We start from the raw sequence: 22,415 nt of genomic DNA, 5'->3' as shown, positions 1-22,415 counted from the left end.
ATAAATGACAGACAGAAGCAGCTACACCCAAAGAAAGAACACTGGGAAACGAATGTGAACTATCTGCATTTTTGTTTTTCTTCCCGGGTTATTTATACCTTCTGAATCCAATTCTCCCTGTGCAACAAGAGAACTGTTCGGTTCTACAAACATATATTGTATCTAGGATATACTGTAACATATCTAACATATATAGGACTGCTTGCCATCTAGGTGAAGGGGTGGAGGGAGGGAGGGGAAAAATCGGAATAGAAACGAGTGCAAGGGATAATGTTGTAAAAAAAAAAATTACCTTGGCATGGATTCTGTCAATATAAAGTAATTATTAAATAAAAATTTAAAAAAAATGAATGCTAAAAAATGTCTTGACATATAATTGGAAAAAATAAACAACTATTAAAATAAAAATTAAAAAGGAAAAAAGAAGGAAGAAAGAAAATAAAAATAAAAGGTGAGGAAGGAAAGAAGTATTAAAAATATGCCTTAATCTACACTATGAATCCATTACTTCTCTCTTTGGAGGTAGACAGAACATTCCATTGAGTTTTTTTAAATTGTGACTGGTCATTGTATAAATAAAAGTCACGAGACTTTCTGAAGGTATCTTAACAATATTGCAACTATCAAGTAAACTGTTCTCATAATTCTGTTTATATCATTTTGCATCCATTTGTATAGATCTTCCTAGGCTTTTCTGAAACCATCCCTTTCATCATTTCTTATAGCCTAAAAGTATGCCATCACATTCATATGCCACAACTTGTTACTTGTTTTCCAATTGACAGGCATCCCCTCAGTTTCTGATTCTTTGTTACCACACATTTTTGCACGTAAGGGTCCTTTTCTCCTTGTTTTGATCTCCTTGGGATATGACCCTGATGGTGGTATTACTTGTTGACTTCATGCCTTTTCATTGACTGTTTCTCATGCTTGGAATGCTCTTTACCCATCTCCTGATTCCCTTGATTTCTTGCAAGTCTCAGCTCAAATTCCACTTTCTGCAAGAATCCTTTCTCAATGTTTTTGTCTCTGAGACTTCATTCCAATTCACTGTATGTATCTTGCATATAGACATAATCTCCCCATTTAGAAAGTCAGCTCATTAAGAGCATACCTTTCTTTGTATCTTCAGTGCTTAACACTGGAAAATATTTAATACTTGTTGACTTCCTTTGAAGAGGGAAGACCAGTTTAGCTAGACCATAAAGTGAGGATAAGGAATGATGTCCAATCTGGTTGGAAAGATATATTGGGGCCAGATTTCAAATTTCAAAAATTGAAAAGAGGACTTTGTGTCATATCCTAAAAATTATAGAAAATCACTGGAGTTGATTGGTCATATATGCATTTAAGGAAAATGACTTTGGCTACACTATGTAGTTTGGACTGAAGTGGGAGACACTGTCAAGAGGCTATTACAATAACTCAGGAAAGAGGGGGTGAGGGTTTGGATTAGGGTGGTAGCTATGTGAGTGGAGATAAGAGAGATGTTGTAGTACAAATAGCAAGATTTGGCAACATTGGTTATGTGGGTTGAGAGAGAGAGATGAACTGAGGATGGCATGTAGGTTATGAATCAAGAGAATGAAAGAATGTGGGGAAGGAAGATTTAAAGAAGAAAAATAATGAGTTCAGTTTGGGGTATCCTAAGTTTGGAATTTCTCTAGCACATCCAATTTGAAATGTCAAATAGGTAATTGGTGGTGAAACCCTCCTCAGGGAGGAGACCGTAGATACATAGATCTGGGAATCTTCAGCTCAGAAATGAAAATTAAACCCATGGGAACTGCAGAAGTTGAAGAGAGAGAAAAAGATAGAAACAGACATGAAGAAAGGTTGTGACAGAATCCCAGAGAATACTTAAGAGTTGAAGGGCATGATATAGTTGATGAATAAGGAGGAAAACCAGGAAAGATTGACAATGAAAACCCATAAAAGAGATAGAAGAAGGAAAGGGTGCTCAATGATATAAAGTACAATAGAGATCAAAAAAGGATGAGGAATGAGAAAAGAACACCAGATTTAGCAAATGTAAGGGGGTTATTATCAGTTCCATTCTAATGATTACCCCCCCAAATATACTTCCACAAGAAAACTGCTAAATTTAGACTTAAAAAGTTTGGAAAAGCATGGTATAGTGGACAGAGAGCTGACCTTGAGGTTAGGATGACCTGGATTCAAGTTTTTCCTCTCTTGTCAGCATGCTGACTCCCTAAACTTTCTCTATTAGTACACAGAACACTTTTCATCATGGACACTCAATCCACCCCTTGGAATTAGATCTCAGAATTAGGATTCTCTACCCAAAGTCTCTCAGATTTGATAGACATTGTTTCTATCCTCACAACAAGACTTGATGTGGGGTGAAAAGTCAATGAGAAGTCAAAGATAATGCTAAAGTGAAAATTTTTTTTAAAGAAAAGCAATTTAGGGACATCTACTTGGTATTATAGTGGATAGAGCACTAGCCCTGAAGACAGGAAGATCTGAGTTCAAATGTGACCTTAGACACTTAACACTTCCTGCTTATGTGACCAGGGGCAAGTCACTTAACCCCAATTGCCTCGGGAAAGAAAGAAGAAAGAAAGAAAGGAAAAAAAGAAGAAAGAAAGAAAGAAAGAAAGAAAGAAAGAAAGAAAGAAAGAAAGAAAAAGAAAGAAAGAAAGAAAGAAAGAAAGAAAGAAGAAAAGAAAAGGAAAGGAAAGAAAAGCAATAGTGGAATAGTGATGTCTTCATCAGAAATATGGAAATTTGGTATAGGGATACATTTGGAGAGAATTTGGTTCATCCCAGAATTGAAACTCAGATTTGCAGAATCTAAATCTTAGTGGTAGAAGGCTATTCTACTGACCCCAGTACTTCTGAGATCAGCATTGTGGGCTTATTTTCCACCTCAACTCTCTGCTCCCCATCAATTTTCCAGTTATTCCCCCCCCTATTGTGTAGCCACAGATGGCACCTTAATTTTCAGCAACCTTCACAGAGATGGATGCTCTCTGTCACAAGGAAGAACTGAGTCAGGTTGTGTGGATGGATCAGCTTAGATTCATCTCCATGACTGGAAAAACGACTCAGGCTTGTCCAACCAAGGGAGAGTCAGGGGTGTCATCTTCCTATACTAGGGATAGTACATTCCTAAGAGATGACACCTTAAATCTAATACCTGACCCATTGAATTCAGGGAAGAAAACCAGAGAAAGTCCAATTAAGCTTCAATACTGTTGCCCCTGCAGGGCTGTGTTACCCACAGTACTGAGAATCTCACTGTAATGATGGGATTAAAGTTTGAGAGCTCCTTACAATAAAAATAAGCTTATGGGAATTAGAGCTAGAAGGAACTTTTCTTTTTAAAGACAGGATCTCTCTTTCTCACCTACATTGCAAATAAAGAGATTGCATTTAGGCACAGTCCTGCTCAGATTGACACAGGAGCTTTGACCTGCTCTGTTTCCAACCTTGGCTAGTTCCTCCTTCTTTTGGCAATCTTATTCCTTTTACTTTTACTTTTGGCAACCCTATAGCCCACCCCATGACAAAGCATGTTACCCACATCCTGAGAGAGAGGTCACAGAAAGTCACTGTTTTGTGCACAAGCCTCTTTTCTATTATTCTGCATGAGGAAATTCTCATTTTGTTTGGTTTTGGCTAAGATGGATTTTTTAAATTAAATTTTTCAAGAAGAACTTAGGATCACGTCCATGCATAAGATATCCAATACAGGAAGAATTTCATGATGCTTCTTAAAACTGTTTTGTTTCAACACCAGATTTTTCTCTGCCTTTGTTCATTCCAATTCAATTCAACAAATGCTGATTAAGCATCTATTTGTAGCCCAGGCTTGACTCAGGCTAGTGTGACAGTTTAGTTTTGAGACTGGAAAGAAATGAAACGCTTATAAACTAACAGTTGACCATAGGAAGATTACTATTTACTCATAACATGGAAAAGATACTCAGCAAATATGAAGCATTTGTTCTGACAGACACAAGCCCCCTTTGCCTCCATGAAGTAACACATCTAATCTGCAAGGATGTAGTAACTCCTGAAGTAGGGAGACATCTGCCAATAAATGAATGTGTAGATGAATGATTTTTTAAAAATAAAGCTATATGTGCAAAAGCATCGTGTTGAGCTTTGAGGACAGAATAGGAAACTGGAGATAGTTGCTGGTCTCAAGGAGCTAATATTCTAATGAGGAAGATTCAGCTACAAATCATGATGTAGGCTGAGTGTCCAGGCTGAGGGACACTGACTCTACATATAGTAGTCTCTCTTATACTCTAAGTAACCCAGAAGCTGGGTCACCAGCTGACCAAGCCTTCCAGCCCTGAGCCAATCAAATCTTGGGGAATGGCTTACTTGACTTGGTGAGGAAAAAATTAGCCCTTTCTAACATACATGGCAGAGATCCTGGTAAATATTATTCCTACCACAACTTCTTATATTCCAAGCAGGGAGGACTAGGGACCATGAGAAGGTATAAAAACAACCTTAGGCAGTGCTCTTGTGAAGAGCCATACATGTACACTTATATTGTATTTAATTTATACTTTATTTTATTTATTTATTTATACTTCAACATATTTAACATGTATTGGTCAACCTGCCATCTGGGGAAGGGGATGGGGGGAAGGAGGGGAAAAATTGGAACAAAAGGTTTGGCAATTGTCAATGCCTGCATATAACTTGTAAATAAAAAGCTATAAAAAAACAAAACAAAAACAAGATTAGGTCATATCAGAGAACATAGCCCCATTTATTCTAGTGCTTCACAGTTAATAAAGCACTTTTTTCATAGCAACAGCATAAGGAAATTAATGAAAATATGATTATGACCATTTTAAAAAGCAGAAAACTGAGGCTGGGAGAAGAAGGCAGTAAGCATTCAGGAAGTATTATTGATGTGCTTCAACTCTAATTTGTGATTTTTAGAAATGGAGCTGTCAGAATAATCTGGCCAGTTCTCCCTAGAGAACTGGTCTCTTCCTTTTTATCATTTAATTTTAAATTTTTTTAAAGCTTTCAATATGATTTTTGTAAGATTTTGAATTCCAAATTTTCTTTCCCTCTCTCTTTTTCTTACCTTCTCCCTTCCCAAGACTACAAGCAATCTGATATAGGTTATATACACACAATCATTTTACATATTTTTATATCAGTCATGTTGTTTCACTCAAATTTTGCCAGTTTCTCTCTTCTCTCTCACTGGTCCATGGTAAGGATTCAAGTATAATTTCTTGAAAGTATCTTCCTTATGTTATAGACATGTAATCTTAAAATCACAGAATGTAAGAGGAAGAAATCTTAGATTTTTAGAGTTAAGGGGGACCCTAGAAGTAGAAAATGCCCTTTAGGAGCCTGTAGATGTTCTCATACTGGGCTCTCTCTCTGTATTTATACACAGTGCACCAACTTTCCCCTCTTGTTTTCCTTTTCAGACTTGAGAGACTAATACCACATTTCTACTGCATCAGTGCCAGGTCGTTTCCCACTCAGGGACATCAGCCCCTGCAACCCTCTCACCCGGAATTGTCCTCCTCTATGCCAGCCCCTTTCTCCCACTGGTAAGTTCTTCTGGGGGGCCTTTGTGCTAAGGAGCAGCCCACACCAGCCATCCTTCATTCCCATCCCCACTTTTCAGATTGTAATTCCAAAGACTTTTAAAACTTTTGACACCATACCCTTAGGCAATTTTTTCCTCCTCTCACTTTTCAGTCCCTTTTTGTTTCTACTCTTATTCCCTAGACACAGGGTCCTCAAACTTTTTAAATAGGGGGCCAGTTCAGTGTCCCTCAGATTATTGGAGGGCCAGACTATAGTAAAAATAAAAACTTTGTTTTGTGGGCCTTTAAATAAAGAAACTTCATAGCCCTGAGTGAGGGGGATAATCGTCCTCAGCTGCTGCATCTGGCCCACGGGCCGTAGTTTGAGGACCCCTGCGAGAGTGTAAGAGAGAGCAGGGGCTATGTTTCCATTTTTTTTCCTTTTTGTACTCATATCTCCAGTACTTAGCACAATGCCAGGTACATAGTAAGTACTTAATAAATGCTTGTTGTGACCCAGGGATACAGAGAAATACAACTCCAGACTGCTTTCAAGGAGTTAATAATTTGGTTGGGAAGAGGAATTACAAATAATGTTATTTAAATAGCAGTCCTATAAAACCAAAGAAAACACAATTTTGTGCATAGGTGATCAGGATTAATAGGTCAGGAACTCGGTGTAAATGGTCACACAGCTTCCAGGCAACACAAATTGCAGTAAGAGAGGTAAGAATTGAGCATGTTTTTTGCCAATAGCCCATTGTAAAGGAAAATAATTTTGAAAGACTGAAGAACTTTTGATCAATACAATGACTCATCAACATCAGTTCCAGAGAGCTGATGATCTGTGCTATCTAGTTCTTGTCAAAGAAGTAATCAATTGAAGTTACAAAATAAAAAAGACATTTCTGTACATCACTAAGAAGGGAATTTGTTTTGCTTGACGATGCATATCTGTTAAAAAAAAGTTTTCTTTTTCTTATTAAATTTGGGGAAGAGGTCATAAAAGAGGGAAAGGGAGAAAATCTATTGGTTTGGAGGGTAAAGAAAAGAAAAAAGAATCCTTTTTTTTCTCGAATGCACAGAAAAGAACAGGATGACAAGAAAGAAACACAGACAAGCAGGCCAGATCTGAAAGTTACAGATTTAATTTATTAAATCCTTAAAAGGAAAAACAAGTCACACATAATAGAAACTTGCAGCTTCAGGTATAATCATTCTTTTTTTGTTCTTAATATTTTTTAAAAACATGTTTCAAAATGAATGTTAAAAATTATCTTTATGTGTAACTGAAAAAAATAACATATGATTTTTAAAATAATAAAAGACATGTTTCAGCACTTTGCAGAGCCCCCCTCTCTTTCCTTTTATCCTCTCTTACATACAAGGCCAAGATTCAAGCAATGTATATGCACGGATGTGTAGCAATGTAGCATTGCCAGAAAATGGGTGGATTTTCCAGGACACACCCTCCAGACTTGGCTTTCCAGGGCCTTCCTCTCTTTAGCATTTTCAAAAGATAAATCTGAATAGCACACCAAATTGTGTTCTACCAATTTATCAGATCTGGACTAGTTCGGGCTCAGTCTTCACACCCTGGCTTGCCCTAACTAACCCAGCTAACATAACAAACTTACTTGCCTATCCTGTTGTAAAGAGTAATATTAGTCCCACTATGCTCTGCAGCTCAAAGGGGAATTAGATTTTTGATCCTATCTATAAGGTGCTTACAAAGTTTCCATATCTTTTCTCCCTCTAGTTCATTGTAGGGCTCGTACAATTTCTTGAATTATTCTATGTATATTTATAAATGTAATAAAACTATAGAATGTAAATGTTAGAAGGTCCTTGGAATATAAAATGTTAGAGCTAAATGGTTGCTAGAAATAGAATGCACCATATAATTTTAGCTAGGAGAGGACTTTACAACAAAAATGATATAGAAGTACCTTTAGAAAGGGAGTGTTAGCTAAGTGAAATGAGCAGAATCAAAAGATCATTGTACACAGCAACATCAATATCATACAACGTTCAATTCTGATGGATGTGACTTTCCATCAATGAGATGATTCAGGCCAGTTCTAATGAAGGGAGCCATCTATTACACCCAGAGAGAGGACTGTGGGAACTGAGTGTGGATCACAACAAAACATTCTCACTCTTTTTGTTTTTGTTTGCTTGCATTGTGTTTTCTTACTCATTCTCTTCACTTTTTGATCTGATTTTTCTTATGCAGCAAGATAATTGTATAAATATGTATACATATATTGGATTTAACATATATAACATATATTAGATTGCTTACCATCTAGGGCAGGGGGTGGGAGGAAGGAGGAGAAATTTTGGAGCACAAGGATATGCAAGGGTTGAAAAATTATCCATGCATATATTTTGAAAACAAAAAGCTTTAATTAAAAAAAAAAAAAAAAGAAGAAGAAGAATGTGACTGTTAGAGAATTTGGAATATCAATATTAGAGCTAGGAGAGACCCAAAGATATAGAACAAAGAATGCCAGAACTTTGAAGGAAGGACAGTCCTGGCAATTCTCTCTATCTTTGTAACAACTCTCGAGTATCCCCTCTTCTGACCCTGCCACTGCCTGTGCTGTAAGCCCTCATCTGATCTAAGTCTCTCCCCATTCCAGTTCATCCTCTTCTTATTGTCACATTGATGCTCCTAAAGCACAAATCTGACCATGTCACCCTCTTATTCAAAAAATTCCAGTGGCCCCCTGTCAATTCCAGGATCAAATACACAACCTCTGTTTGGCTTTAAAGTTTTTCATGATCTGGATCCAATGTCACTGGTCTTGCTGTCCTTCCTACAAACCACTCCACCTCCTGATATGAAAGCAGTTTTACTGGCTTCGCCCTTCTCCCCCAACCCTCCAGATTGGAATTCTTTCCCACTCATCTTCACCTTCTGGTTTCCAAGCCTTTCTTCAAATCACCCCTTAAACACCACCTTCTAGTAAAAACTTTTCCTGATCTTCTGATTACTTGTACCTCCTTTCAGTAGTTTATCTCTAATGTATCCTGTGTGTAGATATATAGTTTTTCCTAATATACTATGAACTCCTAAAGAAAGCCTATATTTTGCCTTTCTTTGAACAGCACCTGGTATAGAGGTGCTTAATAAATGCTTGTTGGCTTGATTAGACTTTACCTTTAAAACAACACTAGAGCTAGAAGAAATGTTATAATATTAAATATTAGAGACAGAAAGTATCCTAGAACACAGAATGTCAGAGCTAGATGTTGAACTTACTCCACAGAATGTTTAAAGTCTTTGTTGTTTAGTCATTTCAGTCATATCTGATCCTTCATGACCCTATTTGGGATCTTCCTGGCAAAGATACTGGAGTGGTTTGCCAGATCCTCTGCCGGTTCACTTTAAAAGTGAAGAAACTGAGGTAAACATAGATAAGTGACTTGTCAGCTAGTAAGCATCTAAAACCTTATTTGAATTCAGATCTTCCTGATTCCAGGCCAGGCACTCTATACACTGTATCACCTAGCATCCCTATTTAAAACTCCAATAAAATATGAATACATGAATTGGAAGGGACCTTGCTGGCTATCTCATTTTATAGCTGGGGAAATTGAGACCTAGAGAGAGGAATTATCCATTTCAATAAAAGACTTCATATTTCTCAACTCCTAATGCAGAAGTTTATTTAGATTGTACTCACCATCTAGCTAAGAAACTATGTTCTTATTCCATTCTCATTACCTCCATGACAAAGACCTTCCCTCTCAACCTTTCTCAACCTCAAGTAGCAAGCTTCTGAAAACATTAAGCTCTTTCAATTCTCCCTTCAACTGCCAAGATGAATATCAGATTAATGACCATAGTTAGTGGAATAAGCAACCAATAGTTCTGGAAACAATAGATATGGGTTCAAATGCTGGTTCTGTTACTGAATAAATAGTAGGCAATGAGACTTTAGAGAAGTCAATGCTTTGAGATCTTCATTAGCTTCCATTGTCCATCCCTCCAACTTCTAAGCATCTTTAAAGAGCCTTTGAGATATTGGTGTCTTTAGATAGATCTGGGACTGATTAGCTAGGTGAATTTTACCTGGGTCCTCTTTGATCGCTCCCTCTGAGCTGCTATATTCTTCTCTGATACTCCCCTTCCTCCCCCTAAGAAACCGTCAAGATTATTTTTCCCCTATAAAAGATGTGCTCATGATGAACATCTTTGCTAAATCCTTTTCAGGACTAAGCCTATTGTAAGGCACTCTCCCTCTCCTCTTTAGCATCTTCCCTTTAATGGTATCTTTCTCTTTACTATGGCTAATCCTGGTTAATCTGCTAAATTCCTCTATGATTCAATCTGCCAGTCAAGGACATACTCAAGTGTCATGTTCCTTTAATGGATTCTTCCAAAATCTTTTCCTTGGTAACCTTATTGCTCTCCCAAATCATATTTCATATTTACCACTTCTGGTGCCTCTTTTACCTCTTCATTTTGTCTATAACCTCTTCTCCTAAATAAATGATCCTTTTCACAAATAGTCATTATAGCCATGTCACATGTGTATTTCGAACTAGGAATTGCTACCCTGACTTCATCACTAGGGATCAACAAAGCTCACCCTTCACCTATAGTTTTTTTTTTTCCCTATCTTCTCTCATTGACATGTTTTGTGCTTCCCTCCTTCCTTCAATTTTCTATACGATGGAAGCAGAGTAGAAATCAATATATCCATCTTAAAAAAATATATAGAGTACCTGCTATGTGTCTTGCTCTGTGTTAAACAGAAAATGCTTATTTAGGATAGTCTCTGCTCCCAAATCCTAATAGTATAGCACTTAATTGTTCTCTATTTCCCATATGTTTGTTAATCTCATCTCCCCAAATATACTGTTAGAGTATAAAAAGCGAGAGACTGATGTGGGCCAAAACAGCCAAGGAAGATTTCACCAAGATGGGGACTTATGTGGCCCTAAAAAGGAGAATGGGTATAATTTAAATAGAAGAAAAATTGAGGTGGAGGTGACTAAAAGAGCAGGTGAAGAATTGTGCAAGTTCAGTCATGGGAAGTCATGATATATTCCATCATTAGCCAGATGACAGGGGGCAAAATGGTGGTGAGGAAAGAGTGTTGAATCTAGGATCGGTATACCTAAATCCAAATCTAGTTAGTTCTAACAGTATTTTATTATATAATCATGGGCAAGATATTTGCTTTGCTCATCCTCAGTTGTAGAACAGAGATAATAATATATGTACTACTTATCTCACAGTATCTCACAGTATGAGAAAGGCTCCACAGATATATGTATTGGTAGATTTTCCCTTACCCTTCACCTTTGGTTTCTTTTGAGTTTTCCCCTTAGCCTTTTGTTCTCTTTTTTAGGACCAGGCTATTTTCATGACAATTCCCCGTAACTGAAACCCTTGTAAGTGGGGATTTTGCATCCTCTTCCCACCCCTCACCCACAGGACCAGCTCCTGTGCTGGACAATGCTAGAAGGTCCATTCACAGTCCGGAAGGAATCAGAGTGTTTCCCTGGGGCTAAGTTTATGCTTAATTCTTTGTGGTCATTGAACTGAAACCACTTCCCCAGAACACTTCTTTCCTGCTTACTAAAGAAAAGAAGATGAAGGATATAAAAAATGACAGAGACATTTGGTCTTTATCATCCTCTTCATCATTAAATAACATCTTAAAAGAAATCCATCCTTTGAATTCTGTACTAAAGCTATTTAAATCTCAGTCCCCTTTTTGGTTGATCATTTTATAATTTAAACTCAAAACAGCACAACCCCACTTGTGCAATTTGCTGCTTGTGGACGTTGGGCAACTCAAGGGTATCCAAGAAACACTTATTAGGTACCCTACTATGTGTCAAGCATTTGCTAGGGATACAAGACCAAAAAAAAAAAAAAAATCAAAGACCTGTCCTGAAGGGCTTCCATTTCATTGCAAAGATTTGACTTGAACACAGATAAGTAAATACAACGTAATATGAACAGGAAAAAAAAAAAAAACAACAACACTAAAAATGGAGGGGAAGGATGAAGGACCAGGAAAGACTTCACATAAAAGTTACCTTTGAGTTGAGATCTGAAGGAAACTAAAGTTGATGAGAAACATGTGCATTCCAACATGAGTAGCCTGTGCAAAAGTTCAGAGGCTCAAAATAATCTGTTAAATTAGGAAATCTTCACTTTAGCTGGAACTTAAGACTATGAAGAGGAGAGCACAAAACAAGGCTGAAAGGCAATTAAAAGCTAGAATGTCAAGTTTTAAATGCCAGATAGAAAAAATTTCTACTTTATCCTAGAGGCAACAAGGGCCAAGATTTTTAAGACAGAGAAATGGCATGATCAGATCTATGCCCTGGAAACAATGTATAAGAGAATAGAGAGACTGGAAAATAGTGAGGTTATTGTGATAACACAAGAAAAAGATGGAGAAGCAATGGGGGTGGAAATAGTAGGGGAAGGGGACCTGAGCTAGAATAGTGTCTTATGAATGGAGAAAAGAGGATGAATGTGAAAGATATTATTGACAAGAGTTGATAACTGATGAAACAGATGGTATAGGAGAAAAGGAAGAATTAGGAATAGTTCAAATCCTTAGTTAAAATACAGTGGTTTGAAGTAAAGGTGGGTCTGAAAGATGAAAATAGTGAGTTGTGTTTTAGATAGGTTGAGTTTAAGATATCAATGATACATCTCTTGGAGACATTCAACAGAAAACTGATAATGTAGGACTAGACTTTGGCAGAGATGATATACTGATGATTTCCAAATCTATAAATTTCATCTTAATCGATTATCAAAGGATTTCAGAGAAACAATATGGTGTTAAAGAGAATGATGGTCTTGGAATCAGAAAGCTTGTTTCCTTATCTTTAATATTAGGTGATTAGACTCAATGATCCTATGAGATGAGTAGAGGTCCTAGGACAGAGACTTAAGGCAGTAGTCTAGACAGGGAGTGGATGATCCAGCAAAGGTGACAAGTGAAACAGCTTCAGTTTTCCCTTCCATAAAATGGAAAGGTTGGACTAGAAGGCCTTTGAAAGATGCTTCCAGCTCTAAATCCCTTGATTCTTGGCCTTAGTAGGCATTAAAAAAATATTGTTCTTCTACCATGCTCATCCCAAGAAAAGCACTATCAAAAAAGTGTTCAATCATAAATGCTTTTAAGAAAAGCCCAGGTTTTAAATCAAAGTCATTCTCGAAGTATATACCAAATTGAAATCAATTTTGGTCTTGTAAAAGATTATGTAAGTTTTAAGGGTTTTATGTAAGACAATGGCTTCCAGCCATATCAACTCAGATGCAGAGCTTGTCAGATCTCAGAAAAGAGAGGGAGAAAGGAAAGAAAAGTAGAAAGGAAGGAAAGGGAGAATTTAATTCAGTAGACATTTATTAAGCACCTACTATTTCTGCTAGGCACTATGCTAAGTATTGGGGATACAAATAGAAGCAAAAGGAAGTTCCTACCCTTATAGAACTTGTGATCTAATAGGAGGGACAACATAAAAATAAACATATAAAGCAAGCTATGTACACAATAAATAGGAAATAATTAACCAAAGGAAGGTACTGGGATTAAGGGCTTGGGAAAGGTTTCTTGTGAGGTGGAATTTTAGTTGGAACTTAAAAGAAACCAGGGAAGTTAGTAGTTGGACAGGGGACACTGCCTAGAACTGAGGTTTAAAGTGTCTTATTCATGGAATCCCCAGGGAGGGAAGGAAGAAGACAGAGAGTCAGGAGCTTGAGAGGAAGCAGGAAGGAAAGGTGGAGCATTCCTCTAAGGAAAGTGCAGATGGGGTGACTGAAAGACAGCTGTCATGGAGTAGAAGGAGCCTTCAATCTGGCATTGGAAGAGCATGCTTTGGATTTCAGCTGCTACTTTACAATCTGTGTGACTAAGGCACTTTTTCCTCTGGACTCAAAGATCTCAGTTCCCTCTCTGCCAGATCTCCTACCCTATTGACTCTATGTGCCTCAGTTTGTGACCTCTCACCATCCACTTCCGCCATTAGTACCAGGGAGGCAAGAAGAAAACTTTGGAGCGCAGTAGGTAAGGAATAAAAAGGAGGGGAGACACCATCGTTAACCCCATCAAAAGGAATTCCTGAATCATGGAGCATTCAGAAAGATTAGTAGTTAGAAAAGCATTGAACTTGGAGTCAGAAAGTCTCACCTCATCCCTGCCAAGTTAGATTGGGCTTAATAAAGACTGACATTCATAAAATGTTTTAGAAAGTTTGAAAAGCATTCTACATATGATCATCTCACTTGAGCATCTCTACAACCCTAGGAGAACGGTCCTAGAAGTATTCTGGTCCTCATTTTACAGATGAGGAAATTGAAACTAAGAGAGACTGAGTAGCTTGTACATTGTCACATAACTGGTGTCACAGTCAGGACCCAAAGCTAGGTCTGCCTGGATTCAAGTCTAGTACTCTATTGGCTATGCTACGCTGTTCTATACTATTCAATGTTGTTCTGTGCTGCTCCTCCTCAGGAAAATTCCCCAGGCTTTATAGTGCCCATTATTGCACTATGCATCTCAGGGTTGATTTTGAGGAAAGTTATTTTGTAAACTGGAAAATGATATAGAAATACAAGTTAGTGTTCTTAAAAGATCAATTCCAACACCCTTATTTTAAGTAAGGAATAAATTATTAAATGTCATTAACAAAAAGAAAGGCATCTTTTTACTCAATGGAACACCTCCAAGAATGAAAGGATTTGTTAACAAATGGAAGAAGCCTTAATACATGGCTATCTGTTGCCTCTTCAAACTACAGCAGCTTCTTCTTTTTTAATACTAGGTTTTTATTTTCAAAATAAATGCAAAGGTAGTTTTTAACATTCACTCTTGCAAAACCTTGTGTTACAAATTTTTCTCACTCCCTTCCCATCACCCCCTTCTCCTAGGCAGGAAGTAATCCAATATAAGTTAAACATGTACAATTCTTCTGTAACATATTTCCACAATTGTTGCAGCCCTTAGGAGCTCGTTTCACACTCTGAGACTCCCACTTCATTCATCTAGCCTCTGAGATCAAAGGGCTCATATTTGAACTCTTAAGACAGCCATCAGATCAAAAAAGGAAAAAGGTGAGAAAGGGAAAAAACCACAAGCAATAACAAAAAAAGGCGAAAATACTATATTGTGATCCGCACTCAGCCCCTATAGTCCTCCCTCTGGGTGCAGATGGCTCCCTCTGTCACAAGTCTATTGGAATTGGCCTGAATCACCTCATTGTTGAAAAGAGCCCCACCCAACATAATCTTGATGTTGCTGTGTACAAAGTTTACCTGGTTCTGTTCAATTAAGTTTGTATCAGTTCATATAAGTAAGTCTTTCTAGGTTTTTCTGAAATCATCCTGCTCATCATTTCTTATAAAAACAATATTCCAGTATATTCATGGACCATGACTTTTTCAGCCATTCCCCAAGTGAGGGGCATCCATACAATTTCCAATTCCTTGCCACTTCAAAAAAGAGTTGCTACAAACTCTTTGAAAAAAAATTTTGCAAAGTAGATCCTTTTCCTTTTTTCTTGGGATATAGACCTAGCAGAGACTGCTGGATCAAAGCATATATGGTTTAGTAGTCTTTTGAGCATAGTTTCAAATTCCAACAATATCTCATCACCCCCAGGATCTAATATAAAATTCTCTATTTGGCATTCAACATAAGGTACCTTTTCAGTTTTCTCTTTGTTTGTGTCCACCCCCCACCCCCACACTTTGATCTGGTAAGCCTCCTGGCTGTTGTACCCTTTAGGTGGCACAATGCATAGAGAACCAGGTTTGGAGTCAGAAGAACCTAAGTTCCAATTCAGCCAAAGACACTTGTTATGTGACCTTGAACAAATCACCTAAACTTAATTGCCTAAAAAACAAACAAACAAACAAACAACCTCTCCATCTCTTGGCTATGTTCATTTTCTTTAGCTATTCCTCATCCTTAAAACACTCTTCTCATATCTATCAACAAGCTTTTTTGTCTTGTTCCAAGTCCCAACAAAAATTCCACCTTCTAAACTTTTAATTTTAGTGCTTTCCCCTCATTAACTATTTCCTATTTATCCTGTACATAACTTGTTTGTACTTATTGGTTTATAGGTTGTTTCCACATTCGATTAAGAGCTCCTGTGAGGATATTGGCGTAGGTGATTGCTTTTCTGCTCCAAAATCTTATAATTTTAGATATCAATTTGAGACTGATATGATCCTGACTCTAAAGTATGATGGCATTGTGGAGACAGAAGAGATAATGAAGTATGTAGCAGAAAAAGCATTATTTTCATCTGACAAAGGAAGAAATAGAGGCTACATTGGTTGAGAGGAGCCAGTTGATGGGGGGCACTAAAAGCTAGGAAGAGAAAATTTAACTTTATTTAGTAAAGAACATTCATCTATCTCTCCTGAGATCCTATTGGAAAACTTCAATAGATGGCATAGTTTAGGAGGATCTTAAATTATTCTTTGCAAAGTGACATCACCAATGACTTAGATAGACTTAATATAGCTCAAAAGGCATTCCTACTCTCACCAAGATGAAACAGTGCTATAATGGGAACACAAAAACAAAATTAAAAGTAGTTCTCTTCAATAATTATACAAACTGATAAAGTTAAAGAGTAAAGAAAAGTAACATAAACAATGTCAACAAAAATAACAGCAAGTACTATTACAGTAACAGCAACAAACCGGATTGTTGTGCAATTATAATAATCACATTTGGCTCCAGAGAGTTTATATCAAGAGTTTCTCCCTCTGCTTCTTTGTAGAGGTGTAGGACGATGGTTATGCAATACTGTATTCTCACCACAGATTGATATATTGATTGGTTTTGCACTTGTTTTTCCTCTTTCTGTATTCTTTATCACAAACAATGGTTCAATGGGAAGAGAGAGGAGAGATATATTTGGAAATGAAGGTAACATAAAAATAAAATATTTTAAATAAATATAAGATTAAGAATGAATCCCTGCCTTCAAGGAACTTATACTTAAAAAAAAAAATCTCCACTCAAAGTCTGCCAAAAAGAATAATCTAATTAGAAAAACATTTTGCACATAGTAGATATAGAAACTCAATTTAGTGAATATTTAATATTATGTTTGGAAAAATCAAAACAGTAAGAAGTTTTTGCTAATCAGCCCAGAATCAGGAAAAAGCCTTGCCTCAGCTGGGGCATAAGGAGGGACCACGGAGTCAAGGAGACAGTGAGTGTGACCCAAAGGCAACTTTGAAACTTGAGAGTCCATTTGCAGCATGACCTAATTAAGCACCGTGTCTAATGTACCCATGACATCAATTAACATCAAGCATACATATTTGAGGGCAAAATTTGGCCTTTGGACAAGAGAGACTTCTAAGTCCTAATCAACCCACTGAAGGATGGAAGAGACAGTGGAACCCACAAGGACAAGGAGGTATCATGAGGGAGGACAAACTTATCTATTTGGAATGCTTTTCTCCCTTTCCTCCTTTATAATCTTTAAGTCAAAAAAATAAACTTGTACATGGTACATTTAATCTGCAACACCAACATCCCAAAGAATTAAACTTTGAGGCTATTATAATTTGGTTTAATAAATGACTAGTTTAGTTATTCAGAGTTGTTACATAACCTCAGGGCACCCACAGCTCAGATCCCTGAAGATCTCAAAAAGGAGAATGGCATAGTTGAAAGAGCTATGGGTTAGGGTGCCCCCTTTTGTGAGGCTCAGATATGCCATGCTCATGTCCTCTACCAAATTGTATTCTAATACCTCATGTGGAGGTGACCCTAAGCTCTCCAAAGGCACCACAGAAGAATGGGGATTATGGTACAATTTAAGTTTCAAACATGGGTTGTTGGGGCAGTGCCATGGCACAGTGAATAGGATGATGGCTGGCTAGCACTGAGATCAGGACTTGAGTTTAAATCTGGCCTCGGATACTTACTAGTTGTGTCATCCTGGGCAAGTCATTGCAAACTATTTGCCTCAGTTTCCTCATCTGTAAAATGGGCTCTAAAAGGAAATGACAAAACATTCCAGTATCTTTGCTAAGAAAATCTCAAATGAGTTCAGACAGTCTGAAAGGATTCAAAAACAACTTGGGTATGCTGATTGGCTTGAAGGTCTGTCTAAAGACCAGTCTATTTGATGAGAATGACCAGAAGGCTAAATTTGGGGTGTTCCAGCAACAAAAACTATCTCCTAAAGCTTAAAAGGGTCTATATCAGTGGGAGGAATATCCATATTAATGAAATCACAACCCCTTCAAGTATTCAATTATGTATGCATACATACTTCTTAAACTTATATATATGACATTTCAAAAGTGTCTAAACTAAGACTTTTGGGACATTCTAAACTATGCACATTAATTAACTTGGTAGAGGATTTGTACCTGAAGAACAGAGATGTTAAACCCAAAGGCTGAAGGATGCAGCACTTCCTACCTAGGGTTAAACCAGATTAAGTGAATTTAGGAAGTATTTAACAAAATAAATAAAAATACAACACAGATAATGTTAATATAGTTTCCTTAATCCATAGGTGACCTGTCAGAATCCTCTCATATGGTTTTCATGGTCTCCATTTCTATTTGAATTTGGCAAGACTGATAGAACTTTCAGAGTAGAACAATTACTCAGTAACTTTCTAATGCAGGCACATTTCATTTTATTGCACTTTGCAGATATTGCATTTTTACAAATTTGAAGTTTGTGACAACTCTGCATCCAGCAAGTCAACACCATTTTTATAAAAGCATATGCTCACATTGGTCTCTGTAAACATTTTGATCATTTCCACAATATTTCAAAAGTTTTGCTTTATTATAATATCTGTTCTGGTGATATGATCTTTTGAGTTACAATAATTGTTTTGGGGCACCATGAACTGTACCTTCATAAGATTGACAATTTCATTCATAAATATGTCCCAATTGCTCCACTAACTTGCAGTGCCATCTCTCTTCAGGTCTCCCTATTCTTCCAGATGTAATAATATTCAAATTAGGCTAATAACCCTGCAATGGCCTCTTAAGTGTTCAAAAGAAGTGATTAGATGCTGAGAATTTCATTGTTGCCTTATTTTAAGAAATTACCACATAATTCCTATCTTTCAGCCAACCCCGACCCTCATCAGCCAGCTGCCATCAACATCCAGGTACCACCAGCTGCACCAGGTAAACAAGATAATGCCTTGTTGAAGGCTCAGATGATAATAAAATATTTTTACTAAAGGAATGCATTTTTTAAAACAATACTACAGTAAAATATATAAGTTTTATATGCATTTAGAAACCAAAGTTTGTGTCAGTCACTTTACTGCAATATTTTGCTTTATCACAATATTTGGGTGGTCTGGAGCTGAATCCACAATATCTCTGATATAAGCCTGTTATCAGTGAGATGTCAGGGCTAAGTGAAACTCTAAGAACCTGAACTGTTCTACATTTGAATTACATAGTATCGATGTCAGTCAATAAATACATTTAAGAATCTACTATATGCTAGGCTTTTGGAAGGCAAAGCAATGTTGATAGATACTCCCTATTTGGAGAAGTTAACAATTTAATGGGGAAGACAACATATAAGTAACTATTTACAGACAAACTACAGATAGGATAATTTGAAGGTGATCATCATAGGAAAGGCACTAGCATTAGGGAGAATTTGACAAGTTAAATGGTGCAATTTGAACACCAGAGCTAGGCCAGTTTTCTAGTAATTGCCATAAAGCATGTTATTCTCTATTTTGTCTTCAGGAAAGGGAGAAGTTTAGGCTATCAGGCTTGAGGGGATAGTCAGTTCATCTAATCCAACCCATGAATAGGAGTCCCAATTAGTGGTGATGCAACTTCCCCTTAAGAGGTGTAAGTGATGGGATCCTTCCTTCCCCTCCTGAGGAAGCAGACCAAATTTACTTAGAATCCTAAGTGGACAAAACTGGTTCTGAGCACCAGGCTTCCTCCTGTTTCTGCTTCTTATTGTCTAAGTGGTCTTACATGAGTCATCTTATTTCTGCAAGTTAAATTTAATAGGCTATAAAAATGAAGGGCTTGAAATATTATCTAACCAACTCCAAACCCCCTTATTTTCCTTCGTTTCCCCACTTCCTAGAGCCCTAGGGGTGAGATTTGGAGAGGGAAGGTTGTAAGGGACAAGTACAGATTTGGGATAAGTAGAAGGAAGGGCTAGGCTCTTAAGGGGAAAGGGTGGGGAAGAAAACAGGGGAAGAGGGAAGGATACTCAGGATGGGTCTAGCTCTACATCTCTGAACTCTGTACCTCCTTGTCAGTGAGGGCTGGGACTAAGAGGAAGGAGGAAGGGTGTTCCCTGAAGACACATAGCCCTGCAGTCAGCACTCAACCACCCTACCTCACCTCCCTGACTCACCTTCAGGTCCTTAGCCTGTAAGTACATGCACAACTGTGTGGAGTAAGTACGTAGATCCCTACCAAGTAGACATTCCATCCTCCCCATCAAGCAGGAGTAGTGAAGCAGTTCCTGTCAAAGTTTGCACTTTACCTTCCATAGGGGAGGACTGAATTCTGTTCCTTTTCCCTGAAAGATGCCCTCTTTCCTCAGATACTCTTCACCAGTTAACAATTCATCAATAGCAAAGCAAAAAAACTTGCACTTAAGGTCAGGAAACTTGAATTAGTCTTAGCTCTGCCAAATGACTTAATTTGTAAGAAAAGATCTGACAGCTGCCAGCCTCTCCTTCCCCTACTTCCACTGCCCACCCCCGCCCCCACCTCAATATCTGTTAGCTCCCTGTAGCCTCTCCAGGATCAAACACAAAAATTTGGTTTGCTCTTCAAAGACCTCCAGAATCTCTTACCTTTCTAGTCTTCTGGCACTTTGTCTACACCCACATAATCCCTTCCATACAAAAAACACCCACAGGAGCTTTGATCCAAAGACACTAGCCTCCTGGCTGTTCCAAGAATGAGACACTCCATCTCTCAGCCCTGGGCACTTTCCTGGCTGTTCCCTACACTCCAAATGCTCTCCCTTTCCTCATCTCTGCAGTCTTCCCTCTTCCCTGGTGTCCTTTTAGTCCCATTAAAAATTCCATCTTCTATAGGAAGTCTTTCCCAATCCATCTGCACTTCAGTGCATTTCCTCTTTTAACGTTCATTTATCCTATACATGACTTATGCATACATAACTGATGACTTTTTGTCTCTCCCATCAGACCATGAGTTTTGAGAGCAATCTTTTGCCTCTTTTGCAGCATAGTGCCTGGAACATAATCACTTGACTGACTCCAGAAAAATGACTTACACTATTCAGGCAACTAAGTTTTCCCACTTATAAAACAAGAGTTGAAAGCAGATCACTATGGTCCATTTTGGGCTCCAAACATTTTTAAGGTCTCTCAAGAGTCCCAGTCCTCCGTAAAGCAAAACTAGAATTGTATTCAAGGAACCCTCATTAAGCCACCAGGCTGTGATTCTGGAGACTACATTATGCAGAGAAACATGGCATGGGAGAAATTAAAGCCCCAATCAAATTGTTTCTTATAAACTTCCATATTGGCTAAAAAGTCTATGATATTTGAGATTAAAATTCATTCTTCTTTGGTTCATAAATCCACAAGACGTTTTCAGGCTAAAACTCTTCAAAGGTATGGGCAAAGGTTGGTCTGGGCTTAGGCCCATGGGAATTCGAGAGCCTCTCATCTATAGTTTTGGGGAAAAGGCACTGTGGTAACCAACATAACTGAAAGATAAAAAGTACACTCATTCACCAGGGAAGTTCTCAAAGCTAACACAGCTTCAGCCCAGGTAAAATATCTTTACTAAAATACCTATAGAAGGAACAATGGGTTTTATGGATTCTCACCTAGCAAAGAGGTCACATTAAACATTGTAGGTTATCATGAAAGCACTCAGATTATAACACTGTACTAAAATTTGTACATTCTCAACAATTCTATCTTAGAAAGTTGTCCAAAGACTGTTTTTATGTGTTTTGACTGTCCTCAATTTCCACTCTCCCATTCATCTCCCCCATCAAGATGTTATCCATTAGAAGCAGGAAAATAGCAGTGTTTATCATGTTGCCAAAAAATAATTGAGTACTCCATGGAAATATGGGCTCTAACATAACAAAATTTTTAAAAAATTATAAGGTCAAGTTGTTTCTGCCGAAGATCATGTTCCATGTTACTTGCGGACAAAAGCTCACAAGTTTCTTTATATGCTTTGTAGAGTTTGGGCATAATGAAAGCTTGGATTGGCAAAATAAGGAAGGGTTCCGGTTCTGCTGAATCACTGGAAATGTCACATGGAAAGCAGGCCTGCCAGTGAGGCTGGCTTATAGATCAGATAGGAGCCATTGAGGACTCACTGGAAGAGACCTGGAATGTTGGGACAGGACCTAAAAAAAGAGAAACTACAAGTTATTGGTTACAGGGATTACAGGCTGATGTAACTAAATTTCCAAAGGGGGTGGGGGTGGGGGTGGGGAGAAGATTTATTTCTATTGAGATAAAACCTTCATTCATCCCAAAATCTGAACTGTGAAAACAAAGCTCACTTATCTTCCACATGGCAATCATCAAAAGGAAAAATCAGACGCAGCTAACAAAAAGCAGAGTAGGGGCGTGATAAGGGTCAATACTCACACTTAAAGCAGTGGAAGGACTTCATACCTGTGACCAAACTGTCTCCCCCTCCATCACTTGTATAAAACCTTACACCATTTCCTTCTCAAACCAATGGTGGTTACTCATAGCAGAGAAAGTTGGCCAACCTCCTAGAAAAAAAAAGCAGTCCTGCCTAAAAACAAGCACCCAAAGTAGTTTTTGAGAATTGGACACACTCCGAAGCAACATCCAATCACCAAGGACCAGCTGCTTCCCAAGTTATGG

The sequence above is a fragment of the Antechinus flavipes genome, chromosome 2 (assembly GCF_016432865.1).
Source record: "Antechinus flavipes isolate AdamAnt ecotype Samford, QLD, Australia chromosome 2, AdamAnt_v2, whole genome shotgun sequence".
Classification (NCBI taxonomy): domain Eukaryota; kingdom Metazoa; phylum Chordata; class Mammalia; order Dasyuromorphia; family Dasyuridae; genus Antechinus; species Antechinus flavipes.
Note: the sequence above shows the minus strand (reverse complement) of the source record.